The sequence below is a fragment of the Lissotriton helveticus genome, chromosome 6 (genome assembly GCF_964261635.1).
Source record: "Lissotriton helveticus chromosome 6, aLisHel1.1, whole genome shotgun sequence".
Classification (NCBI taxonomy): Eukaryota; Metazoa; Chordata; class Amphibia; order Caudata; family Salamandridae; genus Lissotriton; species Lissotriton helveticus.
Window position 1 is genome coordinate 496,466,872 of NC_136067.1, and position 13,346 is coordinate 496,480,217.

The window sequence follows — 13,346 nt, forward strand, 5'->3', positions numbered from 1 at the left end:
AAAATGTGCCCTCCCTCAGAGCTCTTACAATGATTAGCTGGAAGGAAGGGTCTCCTTTTAGACACAATTGATAGATGTTTAGTAGTTTTCTGGCTGTTCATGCTCGAAACAAGAAGTAAACCCAAGCAAGCCTGACATCCTTGATATGGGCAGATACCAATAAAAGTTGAGAGCAAAAGTGTTCTGTACTGGCAGCTATTATGAGTAGATTTTGAAAGGGCTGTGTGGCTTGCCGAGCCAAGATGGCGGATGCAATCTATTGAGGCTATGCATAACACTCATTATCCTCCCATTATTCCGACGCCAGCCATCCAACGCCCAGACTACCACAGCTGCAAACCCAACCCAGTGACCTGCCAGGGTTGCTGTTTGTTTGACTCTGGGGGCGCGGTGAGTGCCATTGTGGCCTAGCAGTGCAGCCGCTGACCTGATATTGCCGTTGACACCGGGAGCCAAGGTGATGTTGAGTATGTCTCCGCTGTGGAGACATCACATCCGTTGCTACATGTGGGGCCCTGTGCTTCAGCTATGACAGACCGGCCTTCTATCCTTGCCCGTGCAGCCTCCATGAAATGAGCAACGGCCACTTGGAGATACAGTTATGCTGCACACATTTGGATACCTCCACTCATGATGGCTCAGCCCTACTGGCTCTCTTAAATGCAGTCTCCTAATCCCCATCAAGCTCCTGGCCTGGCCGTCTGGCTGCTGGTGCCTGCCGACGAAGGTGGGAGCTGGGATCTGGGAAGATCTGCTCACCATCAATATTGTGCTCTGGACCAGGAGGCACAGACCGTGGACAAGGTGAGTGCTGCTCTAATCCATTTGCCCTGGTCCATTGGCCATAGCCACATTTTGGACATCCTCCTGTCTCCCCCACGAGGCTGCCACTGATGGAAAGGGGCAGAGATCACTCCCTTGCTCCCTCCGATGCACAGCGCATCAAAAAAGCACTTTTCTCCTGGCACTACGATTGGCCTCATACACCCACAAAAACACACTTTGACATGATGGATTAGCCGACAATCGGCCACATTCTGCAGGGGGCTAGCACACCTGCATTCTGCAGCTGAGCAGCAAGCCAGCAGCAATGGCTTGTGCAGCTACCCTAGATGTATGCTGAAAACCCGTCCTAAATGGGAGTCCTTGGAGACTGGATTTCCTCAGCCCACACATCCTTGTGACCCAGTTACTTACTGTAACATGTGCCTCTGACCCTGTGAATGTGTGCCTCTGACCCTGTGCCTTGCCCCCTTCCCACATACTGAGCCACTGCCACTAAACTGTTGATTGGGCATAGGTAGACATGCTGGGCTGCTCGTGCTGAGGTGTCTGAGGGGGGGACAAGATGCACCAGCAAGCAGGCCCTATGACACCCCATCACAGTCTATGCTGGGCTGCTCGTGCTGCGACGTCTGAGCTGTCTTTCAGGCACGGGAAAATGGGGTCCCTTTCACAAGTGTCTATAACCTCTTTCAGTCTTGCACTTCATCAGACTACACAGCCATGGGGCGCCTAGGCTCGGGTGCACAAGGTGCTGCCACGCGTCCACCTGCCACTGCTCATAATCCAGCCAACGACCCCGCCATCATGATTATCCTGACTTTACCTTGTCTTTAGAGGACATTGTGCTGGCTGCCGTGGAAAAGAACCAGATGACCCTAGACATCACATGAGCTTCCTTAGAGAATGAAATAGACAACATGGCAGCGGATCTCACCCAGCGGATCTCACCCTGCTATATGCAGACCACCGTAAGTTAGATGATCAGGTCCACAATGTGGAACAAACTATTGCCGAACTACAGCCAAAATCAAGGCAGATGGAGTCCTCCATACAGGTGCTGGTGAACTGCGTGCATGTTCTGGAGTGCAGGTCAGAGGGTGCCGAGGGGTTAGCGCAGAAACCATGTTTGCGTTGCGTTCCTTCCAAAGGGATTTAAAGGGCAAAATGCTGTGGAATATGTTGAATGCTAGCTGCATGACCTTTTCCCTACGATTGCCCTATCACAATTCTTCTTGATTGCATGGGCCCACCGTGTCCCAGCATGGAAAACCCCACCTGGCTCCAATCCCAGACCACTGTTTTGTCTGCTTCACTATAAAGACAGTGATGCCATTCTACGTGAAACCCACAAACTCCAAGATGTTGTAGTCGACAACCGACAACACCCGAGTCATGTTCTTTCAGGACTACACAGTGGCAGTGTAGCATGGATGTACGTTGTTACAGCGCATGCTTTTACTACGCATGCCTTTACAACGCAGGTTTTTCAGCGCAAGTCGTTACAACGACTTGCGTTGGGGGGTGCTGGATAGTAATTAGTTTAATTTACTATTCCAACTCCAGTCCCCGTGGGTAGTAGGGAAGGTGTTGGATAGTAAATTAAACTATTACCTATCCTAGAGCACCCCCCAGCGCAATTCGTTGTAATGACTTGCGTTGAAAAACCTGCGTTGTAAAGGCACTGCGTGGTAAAAGTTGCATCGTAAAGGATGTTTCCCGTGTAGCGTCACCAAAATGTCCTTTTGCCTGTTAAGCGTTACCTTTGCCAACTGGACTTACGATACTCCCTCTAATTCCCCACACATTTACATGTTGTAGCAGAATGGGAAACCAGCTTCTTTGAATCACCTAAAGATGCCTGGGAATTACTGGAGGCATTGGGACGTGCGCTGTCTTGCAAATCCCTGCAGGCTACCTCTTCGCTTCGTGGCTCCAATGGAGGCTCCTGTAGTGGGCGTCGCTGGCTGATTCGAGGACTTCCCAGACCCTTCGGGTCATCATCTAGAACAGGTAATACAGGAAAGAAGACAGGCCCTACAATCGGCCGCAGCAAAAGGAGATACCCACCGACCTTTGGGTATTGATGCTGGCTCCACAGGATCGTCAATGTATGACGGTTCTTTTGCCACATTACCCTCTGAGAAAGATTCATTGATCCATGCAGTTGTCACCCCACAGACAGCCCAAGACATCATTTGAGCTGCTATTCGCAAACCACAGCTACCAGTTTGATGTATAGTCTATGAACTTTATACCAATGTAGATTACTCTGTATCTTACATACCAATTGTTTTTTTCTCCCAATTTTCGTAGCTGGCATGTGCACACACAGCCTCCTTTCTCCCTAATTGTATGCTCCTGTCATTCTGTGGTCGATGCTGTGTTGCAAGATGGCATCTGGCTGCAGAACTATGCATTTACTGCTGACTGGTACACATACATTTTCAATGCACTGGGTTTGCTGTCCTTGATCGCTACATCTCCCCCTTGCATCCCTCTCTGTTATTGTTTCACTAACTGTTGCACATTGTCCATCAGTTTGGGTGGGAAAATGTTGTCCCCCTGCCCTAGTGGTATTCAATGCTTTTCCTTGCTTCCCTCGCCTTTTTTCTTGATTTTACTTCTTTATTTTAGGAGACCCTGCCCCGCTGCTCAATGCAGAATGCTGCCAACACTACTCATATGCAGCCCTCTCGCATCGGGCCCCGCCATTCCCACCTGTTGCTTGCAAACAACGGCACTTGAAGAGCCCCCCTTTTGTGCCTCACTACGCACTGCCATCAGTGATTATTTTTAGGGCAAACGCGGGTCAGCCACAACCAGACTGATCTACTGTGATGTGTTCAAGGTAGCCATTAGAGGCCACTGCTTAGGGGTTGCTTGGAACATACGCAAACAACTTGACAACAACATATCCCAAATCAAGCTCACGCTCCTCCACCTCGAGACTCAGATGGCATTGAACCCGGCAAACTCCACCCGCCTACAGGCGACACAGCACAAACACGCCTCGATGCTGGAATGCCTATGCTGCCTGAACTTTGCTGTGAACTCTGCTAGGACTCATGCTACTGCTGATAAGTCCAGCTCATTGATGGCGTGGCTGATACCCTTAGATCAATGTATACACCATATTGTGGTGCTACGCTCTACAACTGTTAACCTGCTTTACACTCAACATGACCTACATTGTGAGTTGATCAGCCATTACACCTCACTATACCACTCCACTGTTAAATCGCTGGACATTTGACTCTTTCCTCTCAACCATACCCCTACCCTGCATCACACCAGATCAACATGCAGAACTAGATGACCATATCACACTCTTTGAAATACAAGAAGTGATCAAAACTCTCGCTACTGGCACGACGCCTGGCACAGATGGCCTCCCTGCTGATTCTTACAAAGCCTATACCCCACTTCTTGCTCCCTTCCTTCACACAATTACGAAGCCTTATCGACCTCCTGTCTCCCCACTTCCTTTTGTGAAGCACTGCTCATTTCCCTCCCTATGCCAGACAACGATTGCACTGACCTGGGCACCTAGAGGCCCTTAGCCACTGCTCAACACGGACTACAAAGTGATGGCCAAAAAACTAGCAGACTGGCTGGCACGGGTTTGTGCCAGCTAGCAATAAATCTTTAAACCTGCAACGCTTTTTCCATGTTCTCAAATATGCTCAGGGTCACTGGCCCCGGCGTAAAGGCTGGTACTAGATTAGGCCAAAGCTTTCGAATCTCTAAAATGGACTTTCATGTTTGAAACGCTATCACGTTATGGAATTGGGGGTCACTTTCCACAACTACTCAAGCTACTATCATATTATCTATTGGCCAGAGTAAAGACAGGCTCTTTGATCTTGTAACCAGTACAAATACACAGGGGGACCAGACAGGTCTGCTCACTTTCCCCACTACTGCTCTCCCTCGTGATGAAACCACTAGCACTCCCACTCCTCAAGTGCAGTGAGGATTGGGGTATACCACTAGGCAACAGACTCCATTCTGTCTCCCGCAGACGACCTGCTAATTTACCTTGGAGATGTGCACTCACTCCCTGATGTTATCGCCCTAATAGTTGACCACTTTGCTGACCTTTCTGGCCTAAGGGTCAAATGGGCTAAGTCCTGCCGGTTTCCTTTTGATCCTGCAATACTGGAGCCACACCTCACTGTTAATTAGACCTTCGTGGCTTGGCAACCAACCATGTTCCGGTACCTGGGCATTCTGGTATATCATTCCCCCAGAGGGCCTGTTTGATTGGAGTCTTGCACGGGCCATAATGTCCTTATGGGCACAAATTACCTTATGGTGGATGTTGCCATTGTCGGTAGCAGGGCACGTGGCCCTCCTGAAAATTATCTTCCTCCCTCGTCTTCTCTATTTTGTTAATCTCCCCTCTAAATTCCATTTTCTTTATTTCACCCCCTTGGAAAACTAGTAAGGGAAATCGTATAGAACAACTCTCGTTGCAGGGTGGCACTCTTGAAGCTTTACCTACCCACAGACCAGGGTGGGCTTGGAGTGCCTAACTTTGAACAATATTACCTAGCCTCCCAAATTCAATGGGTAGCTAGCAACTTGCAGACACAGCAATGGCAATGCTCATTTGGCGTCTATCAGACAGCCTCCATCTGTTCCACTCTTGCACACGAGAGCCACTACCTGACACCTTGCATCCAGCGGTGGCACACCACTGCTTCCAACGGAATCTCTATCTCACATGGACTGTGTCCCCCTGACTCCGGCTCTACTTAGCACTCCCTGTGGCCAGCTCACCGCTTTGTCGGCAGAGCTAACTGCCTGGAATGCTGCTGGCATCCATACCCTAGGTGACTACTACCATACAAATCAGTATTCAAGTATGCAGGCTTGCCCCCAGGCCATTTCTTTCTATACAACTCCTTGGTCACTGCACAGGGGAGCAAGTAGGGTGATATGGCACAGGAACATCCAAAACACCTCACTCTGCAATACCTTTACGAGATGGGATCGGTCAGGCATTTGACCCACTGTTTTTTTTTACTCACTTTATTGTGAGACCATTACTATAACTAATTACCTTGTGACTAGTGAAACTTTGCACATGGGTTTGTCCTTTCATCCACTGACTGACCAGTTTGACATTAAGCAACATTAAAGCTCCTGTTTAAATGGATACAGAATATATTCCTTTACGGGCCACTTCATTTTGAACTGTTCTTGAAGTGCTCTAAAGCACTGTCTGAAATGAATTGATATCCTTGATGTCCTATTAGTCCATTGATAGCTTCCAAGTTTCGGTTCTTCTAATCTTCTGGAAGTTAGGCCATTTCTTCACCAATTAGACTGACAAGCTGGTGGTTCCAGACGCGTCTTGAACTACTGGCAACCTTCATATGTGTTATGCTCCAGGCTAAGCCCTACATATGTTCCTTACAACATTATGATACACTGCTTTCTGACCAGTCAACATCCACCTCAGTCCAACCATTCCCGGCTTTAAAACTCGTTACTGTGGGCACAAGGCCCTTTACCTGCCATTTCTGTAGCTCACGGTTAACACCAACTTTTCAGAATGGGGCGCATATTGCGAGAAGCTGTACGTTGATATCTCATGGATAATCCAACCTGTCCATGCACAGATCTGTATTCTCGTTGATGTTCCTGGTATTAAAACCCTTTCTCCCAGTAACTTTAAATAAAACCCCGATTGGTGGTGATCAGTACATTCTCTGCCATAGCTGTCTTTATGAAGAAGCAAATGGCACTCCGATGCACAGACAGAGATCCCTAGAAAGCAGCTTGATGCTGAATTGACACAGCAATCTTGTATGCCTTCTATCTGACTCTTTTGATTTAGAGGTTCTCATTGTTTATTTTCATGTTTGGAGTTGTTGTCTGGCTTCCCGATGTACAGTGTGAATTTTATATTTGTTTTTTCATTTAAAATGTTAATTTAACTTCACCTAACCACCTTCGTTTAGTATGTTTGTTAATTTGTTTGCTTGCACGTTGGCAGTGTTTTTTGCTGCTGTTTTTGCTGACTCCTTTAATTTTATGTTCTGTTTCTTTAACATTTTAGAGACAAAACCAAGCACATAATACACCTCCCATCCAGTAACATGAATACCATCACGCCACTCTATAATTATTGTGAATGTGTCATCGCACTCACTTAAACCACGATGTGCCATGCTAAGCATGCCCATTAACTAAAAGGTGTGCCTATGCCCCTGACATCTACAGTAAGAGATGATGAATGCACAACTTGATAAAACAGGAGACTAACACAAATGGAACACACTCCAACCCCACCTTCCCTCCCCACTTGTGGATGAATTTTCCACAGTGGTCCTTGGGTCTGTTCCCAAAGAGGGTGGTTGAGCCCACCAATACTGTTTGTTCTCCTTGACCTCCTGCTCAAAAAATTAACAAATAGCTTAAGCACCTGAAGGTGAGACAGGCAGTTTCTCAATTTGCTTATCCTTCATGTAGTCTACCATCAGTTACCAAACCTTGATGAATTGCATCCCCAGCTGGTGAAGTTCATATGAACGGTTTCTCCAAAGCTGTAGTCTGCCACAAAATACAAACCCATTGGACTCTGACTGGAGCTTCCTGCTGCTTCCCTTCTGACACAGTAACAAATATAATACCCTTCCGCATCAACCCCTATCATGTGAGCAAGCTAGACCTTGTGAGTCCTGCTCATGTGCTATCCCCAGAAAGAATGCTATTTGATCGTTCAAGACTTTGCTTACTGTTCCAAGAATATCTTTCCAAGAGTTTTGTACATGTTCAAATACCATCTGGTATCCATTGGTGTCCTCATCTCCAGGCCAGACCGCTAACATTTTTTGTGTGCTTCCAAAAGTATCTGGTGATGCAGCGCAAGGTACTTATGGAACAACAGTTTGCATGCCGCTTCTCTATGGTGCTCACTAAAAATAACACTTTAGAATCTCCTTCCAGATCGCTCAGAAACGATCTAAGAGAACCCCCACCAATAGCCACATTTCTAACTTCTTGGTGCAAGGACTTAATGTTCCAATGCAAGTTAGCAATCCAGTTGGACTGCAATCCGCACACAACCAACTGAGCTACACTGTGCAGGAGGAGTTTGCTGGTAATAATCTGCCCCACAAGATTTAGTTCAGGAACACAGTGGAACTTCAAACCCTCTTTTGCAGTTGAATAACTCACTCAAAATAGCATGGATTATAGATGTCTCTTTTCCACATAATCCATTATCTGCCACATACTATGCAAATATTAATACAAAATTCAAAAGGTACTAAAACATGGAGATGTGTTCGTACGCAGTGGAAGGCACTTTGCCAAGGATAATTGGTCAACTGAATGGTGTATATATTCGGTTGTTAAACTGGTGCTAATGAGGGATCATTTTTGTCCCGACAGTACACCATGTGTAAAACTTACAAACTAATGGAGTCATACAATCAAACAAATGTTCCACATTATGCCGCATTGTTCAGTCTACCTTGCAGCTTAATGTGGTGGTTTTCTGCCACATGAATCTAATGGCCCTAAACATACAGGACTTGAAGAACTCAGTTGGCCCTATAATTTGATAGTGAGCCTTCTTCCAAACCTCACCATCCAGCACAGGATATACAGTGATGTTCACAGCATAATGATCCCAACATGCTCTGTGAAAAGAATGCATTTGCTATTTCTTTACCTAAGTAAGGGCAAGGCCATTTTAGGAATGTATTGTCCATTTATTAGCAGAAAAACTGTAATCTACATGATGATTTACATTAAGAGAAAAAATACTCCAGTAGCCTACAGAAATAGGACCATGGTGGTATCAGGTAACTGTCTCGAAATCAACTGCAAACTGAGATGCATAAGTGATGAACAACTGAGAAGCATGTTGGTATGCCATCTCGTTCAACATCTGCTTCAGAATCATTATCGTGCAATATAACTTCTTGATGTGGTAACATTGCGATGGGTGTTAGCTCAGGTGGTGACTTATAATACACTACTGCAGTAGTCGAGACGCTTGGAATGATTGAAATCCACATCATCAAGTTCCTCAATGAAATCTGGTACTTGTTGTAAAGCTGGAGACATAGTAGGGTGTATAGTCCCCGGAATAGGACTCAAAACTTTAGCATGACTGTACTTTTCTTGGGGTAGTTACTACCTTCAGGGTAGGCATATGATGTTAGGTTCTACTCAGAAGGCACTGCTGTCGGAGGAGGGGGTTTCTGCTGAACAGAGTCACCACATGATTCTTTTTTTAATGTAATTGATGAACACCTTCCTGTTTTTCTTTGAACCAGGCATTGGAGGCAAAATTACACTTAGCATGCGTTCTAACCCAAGAACTGCAACTGGTGGTCTGTAAGAGGTCCCAAATAATTGTCTATTAAAGATCTTTTCTTGAGCCGGCTCTCTTAATTTGGGGAGCCACCACAGCAGCCTTAGCCTCACCTACGGTGAAATTGGAATGATTCAGATTAGATAGCTGGCTTATGTTCTGCAATACAGTTAAACGGTTGTCCAGTTCAAATTTTTTCTCTTTCGCCACCTATCCTGGACTATTAAGATCAACTACTGTGAAGAGCATCTCTTAAGAAGTGTAACCACCTAATACTCATCTAGGGAAATTATTTAATGCTTTCTGAGCTCCATACAGATTATATAGTCGACTCAGTCTTGTAGTTAATGTCTTCGTGGACAAGGCTTACATAGCATCCCTAAACCCCGTTGCTGGGAACTTGGGGCCATTGTCTAGCTAAAATATTGTGAACTGACCTCATTTCTATTAAGCTTTGCAAGTCTTTTATGACTGCTCGAGCACCAGTATTTCTTTGTACCCAAACCCACAGGAATTTGGAGCATGAATCCTCATTAACCAACATGTACCCCTATCGGTTTACTGATATGATTGGGCTAACATGGTTGAGGAAAATTACACCAAACAGGTGATTGGCGATATTAAGGGGGGATCTGTGATGGCCTTGACATGGTGGCATATTTTATTTTTCACCAAATATTGCACTGCCTCACATAGATCTTGGCTTGTTTAGGTAAAAATGGCCACAATTATCTTTGCTTTAGCATGGGTAATGTGGCGCTCATGCCAGCATGGACAGATGCTAACCCTTCATGAACTGCTTTAATTTGATCTGATATATCCTGCTCATTAGGAATATGTCTATTTCCCACTGCCAGTATAGGTGCAATAGGAGTTTTATCCTGGGTAAGGGTGTAGTAGGACTTACAAAGAAAGAAGTCAGAAGGCTTCTCTAACTTAGCTGTTGCTTAAATTAATGCCAAAATATCTGTGTCGATTTTAGTTTGAGATCTGGTTTCTGCTTTCACCATGAAAGTGTGTACAGCTGCTTTTGAGGCAAAGTCTGCTGCAAAGTTCCATTTAGTGTGAATCTCTTCACTTTTAAGGGCCTTGTATATTGATCAAAGGCTGAGCCTCGTTTTCCCAGAGCTTATTTTTAAATGATTTCCCTTTTGAATCTTTGAAGTCATTCAAGTGCCAATGTGCATAGTTGTTGTTGTAACCGCGCACGCAGAAGGATGAATCTGCAATTAGTGTGTGAACTGATGGTGCTGTATTCTGTATCCTGAACAACAATGCATGGATTTGTGTGAACTATGCAGTGGTATCAACTGAAGTTTTATTGTCTATACATCTGCTTGAATGTACCGTCTTCAAAGTTCCTAGCCCTGCAGCACAAGCAGCTGAGTATTTCTGTTTAGTACCAATCACTGACTGTGCAGAGTCATCCTTGTAGAATACTTTTGCAGTCATCAATGGGTAGAATATTAGGAGTCTGTGACCTATTTTGTGGATGTAGTAGAATTTCTGGGCTGTGGAGAGTCTGATTATACTCAAATGTTTCGTTAACTCCACTTAAAAAGGCAGCACACTGCACCCAGTGCAGGTGTAGAGGACGAGCTTAGAAATGATTGGTTTTGAAACTGCTTCTAGTTTAGGAATCGTCGAGATTATAATGATAATTTTTCCCTGTGCCAAGGGGAACGTTTTTTTAAATGTCACTTTAGCTGCCTAGACTGCACTAGGAATGTTCTCTACCGGAGCGAAAAGTGCTTTAGTTGTGGAATACAAATGTGATTTGTAGCCTATGGGAGTTGTCTGCCCATTATAAACTATGTATGTGTAGCCTGGAGAACTAGGAACAATTCTAATAATTAGTCTGCTTGCATTCCCCATAAATTAGGTGCGTGTTTTTCTGTCCAGTGTTTACACACTCAACATATGTTGCATAAATCCTCTTAAAGTTAAGAAATTCCATTAGGGCTTGTAACTTTAACGCATTTGCAGGCTGTAATGTAGCACACTTATGTTGGGAAGTCCATTGAAGACCCTTAGTCTCACTGAATTACTCAAATAAGCAATTTTGGACATTTAAAGTTAATTTTGTAATTACGCGTGGTCCGTATTGTTAGTATCCGGGTCCATCCTAGTCAGATTATCATTTAAATTGTCTGTATTGTGAATGTCAGTAATATGGGTAAGTATCTCAAGCTCTTGTTGTCAAATCTCCATAACCCATGCTGCAAATAAACCAGGACTATTCTTTTCTTTTTTTTAAATTCTTTTTATTGATTGTCAAAATAGGCTTCACAAATCATTCTGTAGTGGTGTAATGAGGTTATTGCACATAAAAACCAGGATTATTCTTAAGAGTCTATTGTCAATCGTTTAAAACAGAAAATAAATCTATTAAACGAAAATGTTATGAGATACTACTATATTTTGAGTGACAAACTCAACCACGAAGTCCCTATCTGACTAGGATGCGAAACCTGAGTTTTTATAGTATCTGGTCGCCTTTTTGATCTTAGATAATGAAAACAAATGCAGGACTTGCAGACACTAAATCATTAACCAGACTAAACAACCATGGCTACAAATGTGTCCTCTCAGTTATAAAACTGATCATAGGTACCTAGCATCAAAAAGCATAACCGTTTTATCTGGATATGCATAGAAATGCAAATATTTCTATGCATATTAATTGTTTTTCTTTTTATAACCTATATTTTATTGATTTTGTACATCAATGACACATGTAAGGAAAAGGCATCAATATAGCATGCTATTTGTACAACACATGTCGTATGCGTTTACATCATTTATACATCAGATCTCAACAATATCCCTGAGGACCTTATACAGTTCTTAATTAATATTGCGCTATCTCTTGGGTACAATAGAATAGGTCCATGGCTATTAAACAATGTGCGATCTTATGACTCGCGTGCATCCAACAGAAATCAGCCATCGTAGATCATTTTAAAGTTGCAAAAACAATTCTCCTCATTTTATAGCTAACTTATAATAACAAACTTCCCCATCCTTCCCTTCTCCCGCAAACCCGGCCAACTCTTCCCATTACTAATATTTTCACATGCCCGTGTCATGTTTCTGCGTGCATATTTTCTTTGTATGCACTCCTGCTTGCACCCCACCCTTTTCTGTAATAAAAAACACTGGCAATGTTGATATATGCGATTACTGCCTACAGACTGGGGACTGGCTAGGTGCAATTATGTCCTTTCAGTATGATTGTATGCCAATTGCAACATATTCCTCCATCAATACATTCCAAGCCATAGATATCTGTGATTTTCGTTAACCCCTCCGTTCTTCTCTTTGTAGTTCAGCCCCTTCTGCTTTACCCCACCTGACCATTTCCGCATGCCAGTCCTGCAAGGATGGCGCCCTAGTGGCTTTCCAACGTGTTGTAATGTTTCTTTTAGCTAGGAGAAGCACAAGATTAGCAAACTTATGAGTTGGAGTACCCTTCTTCCCACGGGGCCCCAGGCCCAGTATACAATATTCCATTGAATCATTATTGCGCACTGGGGCAATATCCTTAATTATCTGACACACAGATGCCCAGTAGTGCCCCAATCTCGGGTAGTCCCATACCATGTGTACCAGCCCCGCGTTGGATGCGTGACATTGCGGGCATGTATCCTTCGTTCCTGGAAACATGGTGCATAGTCTACGTGGGGTCAGATAGGCTCTATGTAGCAGCATCAATTGGATGAATTTAAATTTGGATTATGAGACACCTTCTAGGGATAACCTAGTATGGTGTCCCATTCCTTGTCTGTAAATGCACGGCCCACGTCTCTTACCCATTTGTCACGGAGTGGTTGCAACGAGTTCGCCTCTACTGTACGGATCCCCTGATATAGCCATTTGGTCAGGTGTGCCCTGTGCCCCATTAGATTTTGCATAGTAAGTAGAATGTGTGTATCCAGTTCAGTACCCCCTTGAGTCCAGGTGTCCCGAATAAATCTAGAGATACTTGCTTGTAATAGGAGCAGTCTATCTGAAGCACCATGTTCTCGCACGAAGGCTACGCGTGACATTAGGACACCCTCCGAGAAGAACGCCCCTGTTGTAGTACTTACCGTGACTGACCACGCTCGCAGATTATGATTACCAACTACACCTGACTGTGTGGGAATACCTAGCAGCGGAATGGTAGGAGCATATGGTGGCATCCGCTTTGTGTATCTCAGTGCGTATCTCCAATACATTATTG

General features: G+C 44.5%; 1 protein-coding gene across 1 annotated transcript in view; it reads left to right on the top strand.

Moving 5' to 3' along the window:
* Window positions 1-13,346, top strand: part of LOC144762707 (elongin-A-like) — a 586,446-nt gene that overhangs the window by 397,778 nt on the left and 175,322 nt on the right. The window lies entirely within an intron of this gene.